The sequence below is a fragment of the Ictidomys tridecemlineatus genome, chromosome 4 (assembly GCF_052094955.1).
Source record: "Ictidomys tridecemlineatus isolate mIctTri1 chromosome 4, mIctTri1.hap1, whole genome shotgun sequence".
Taxonomy (NCBI): domain Eukaryota; kingdom Metazoa; phylum Chordata; class Mammalia; order Rodentia; family Sciuridae; genus Ictidomys; species Ictidomys tridecemlineatus.
In genome coordinates this window covers 210,468,356-210,471,842 of record NC_135480.1, presented here as the reverse complement: position 1 = coordinate 210,471,842, position 3,487 = coordinate 210,468,356, and the positions used below count along the sequence as shown (strand labels likewise).

General features: G+C 44.0%; 2 pseudogenes; both read left to right on the top strand.

Moving 5' to 3' along the window:
* Positions 1–386: 386 nt before the first annotated feature.
* On the top strand, positions 387–1,767 carry LOC101973469 (constitutive coactivator of PPAR-gamma-like protein 1 pseudogene; annotated as a pseudogene).
* A 2-nt stretch (positions 1,768–1,769) lies between these two features.
* LOC144376720 (constitutive coactivator of PPAR-gamma-like protein 1 pseudogene) lies at positions 1,770–2,477 on the top strand (annotated as a pseudogene).
* The last annotated feature ends 1,010 nt before the right edge of the window (positions 2,478–3,487 follow it).

Below are 3,487 nucleotides of genomic sequence, written 5' to 3'. Positions count from 1 at the left end.
CCCAGGATGGGCACAGGTCCTTGGCGAACAAGAGTCATCTGTGATCTCTTCTCCAGCCAGCCCGGGGCATCTCAGAATGAGGTGTCTGATCATGGCCATCTTTCTCAAGGTTGAGTCTCATAAGGAAAAGCCTCTTTATAATGACTTATGTATAACTATGGTTTATTCTGGCAGCCTGACTCAGTGCTGCAGAGACAGGGCAGCAGTAGGGGACTTGGGTTTCAAGCTGCAGAAACTGAACTGGGTGCTTTCAAAAATGCACTAGATGACACTGGGGAGGTCAAGGGAACCTGATGACAAAGTTCAATAAAACCAGGAGCTGGGTTTTGCCAGGTGATCTCAGTGCCCCAAACCCTTTTAGAGTCCTTCCTGGAGCCTGCTGCTATATGAGCACACTGTAAGCCTTTCTGCTGTCACTTTGTCACTGCTCAGATTCTAAGTCTTCAGAGAACATGTCTGGTTGGCTGGGTATAGGTACTGGCTGGGAATATGAATTCTTGACATTCAACTAGGTATTGAAGGATGAGTAGAAATTTGCTAAAGAGCAAAGGAAAGGACATTTTAGGTAAGAACACCATTTGTGACCTCATAAAGAAATTTGTGTCCTCTCAGAATCACAAAACCACACTATGCCAGATGCTTTTCTCATCCTGTCATTTCCCAAACCTTTCAAAAATAGTGCCAAATGTTGGGAAACTGATTGCATTGTTTTATGAAAATGCTACAGGCTCTTATAAAGAATTGAAAGTATACAGAAGGATATTGCAAAACTGAGCAAGGGGTGGGAATCTTGCCAAAAACCCAGTGCCCCAAACACCAGAATTAACATTAGGCAGTATCATTTTCTAGGCCTTTCTAGTCACATAGATTGGAGGGTGAATAAAAAAGGGGGAATGGGTAGAAAGAAAGAAAAAACTTTTATTAAAATAAGATTAAGTGTGGGCTGGGTTTGTGGCTCAGTGGGAAAATGCTTGCCTACCACATAGAAATAAAGAGATAGTCCAGCCCTGGGGGGCTCAGGGCCAGGGTCTATACCCATACAGCCTCACTTAGCTGGCCCTCACTCTGGATACCAGTGGGAAGAACCTGACAGAGCAGAACAACTACAGCAACATTCCTCACGAGGGGAAGCACATGCTGCTGTATGAGCGGTCCTCGCCCATCAATCCAGCCCAGAGTGGCAGCCCCAGTCACGTGGATTCCGCCTACTTCCGTGGCTCTTCTACATCATCATTGTCAGACAATGAATGACAAGGGTAATGCAAAGGTAGAAGGTTCCTCCACAGCCTTTTCAGGAAGCCAGCTAGTGGTAGGCTAAGGGAGCCAGATAGGCACAGTCCAGCCAATCCCCTGCCTCCTGTCCATGCCCACCAGGAACCACATGGACATCACCACACGTCCCCTGCCCCACTCACACACACGTGAGGTGCTAAAAGTGGCTGAGCACAGGCACAAGAAGGAGTTTACATCTTGTTTTATTTCTTTATTTTTTATACTAAAAATAAAGAAATAAAACATCTTCCACATCCTGAAGAAGGGTGAGATCAAAATTGTTGTTTCTATTGAAGATGAAGCCAACAAAGACCTGCTTCTGGCCACCCTGCTCTATAGGCCAGTCCGTCAGTATATTCACAGAGTCCTGTTTAGTTTGGCAGAAAGCAGAAAGAAAACAGAGAGACTTGCTTTTAGGGGAAAAAAAAAAAAAAAAGACTTCCACCAGAGTTCTCACCAGTGGTCATGAAGGAATGGGCAGCTTACAAGGGGACATCTCCTCCAACCCGTCTCAGGGCAGGGGCAGAGGCTGGGCAGGAGTCTTGGCTTTGGGCCCCTATGAGGAAGGGGTCGCAACAGGCCCTTCCGTGCCTTCTGGACCCTGTGGAGACTTCTCAGGCAGTGACAGCAGGACTAGGAAGTCCCAGGGCAGAGTCCAACCTATTCCTTCTCAGAGAGAGAAACTAGAAATCGCTGGCACTCTGCTGGCCACTGGGCGGGAGGCAGGCGGCCATGGAGGCCGAGGGCCCTTCCCATTGCAAGTGGTCTCTGTGGGAGGAGCAGCGAGAGGGCGTCCCAGAGGAGTGCTTTCCACCCGGGATGCGGAGGTTGGGTAGAGGTGGAAGGCACTATGCCAGGTCACAAAAGCCAGGGAGCAGTTCAGGGCAGACCTCCTGATGCTGCTTCAGCGCAAGAAGTGGCCAAAGAGCTGAAGTCAAAATCCGGGAACCGAAGTCCTCTGCCGTCTTCACACCACAGGGCCCTGGCTGAAGACAGTGATGGCCGAGGAGAAGCCAGTGCCCCATGAATGGGAGCGCAGTGGACAGCAGGGCCCCGTCATTCTGAGAGGCCTCCAACAATGACTAAAATGTGCACCACAGACCCTCATTAAATGCACGGAGTACAGACAGCGCCTGCGCAGGGAGGCTGCGCTGGAGTCCGCTGTCCCAAGTAAAGAAGAGTCACTTATTCTGTATAGAGGGTGAAGATTTAGGAATATCTGCAGAGAAGAGAGCCTGCAGTTATGTACATCTTGTATTTTCCGTAAAAGAAAAATGAGGACTTTGGAAATTCAGATCCCTCTTTGATTTCAGAGATTTAAACAACACATTTTGAGACTTAACCAGTTTTAATCAAAACGCTACAATAAAACAAAAAAGAGAGAACGAAAATGAAGAGCATTTGACTCCCCCATTTAAAATGAAGTACACACAAAGTTTAAACTGGTTATGACAAAAGCCTATAGTTGTATATCTTGAACTATAAAGAAAACAAATTTTGGCAGTCTTTATATATAGCTTAAAATATGATTTTTAGCATTTGGCACCATATGTATGCCATTATGTTTGATTTTGCATTACTGTTTCACAATGGAGCTTTGTTTAAGGCTTTGATTTTTATGATTATGAAAGAAATAAGACACAACCACAGTTTTTCTTTCTTACTTAAATTTTATCATTGTTGATGTGGTTCTTTTGTGTTAAAAAAAGTGCAACTATGGAAACTAAAAAATTATAAAGTGATATTGCCGTTCTGCTGATTTTAAATCAGAGAACATCATAATACTTTACAAGCAAGTTAAATGGAGATAAAGTTGAAATAATTGAGAGGCAAATGACCTTTCAAAATCAACACTATGTGATCTGAAACTTCATGACTAATCCCATGCATCTGTGATCAATGAACTATGTGGTTTTGAATCAGATGTAGACCATTAGTAAACTACTTGAGCTAAACTTCTGCCTGGTTCATAATTTTTAAAGTGTCTAGTTCATATTATTCATGTTATTGTCCTTTCTTCCATTCTTACCAGTATGTGCCCATTCGCAAAACAAAAATGCTAACAATCAGTAATGGGCCTATAAAAGATGTTAACTCTGTTTAGTCATTGACTGATCTTGCTCTAACATTAAAATTTTGTGATTATTGACCTCTGTTGTATTTATTTTAAAATCCCCCCAAAATTATCTAGCCATTTTCAAATATCAACATTACC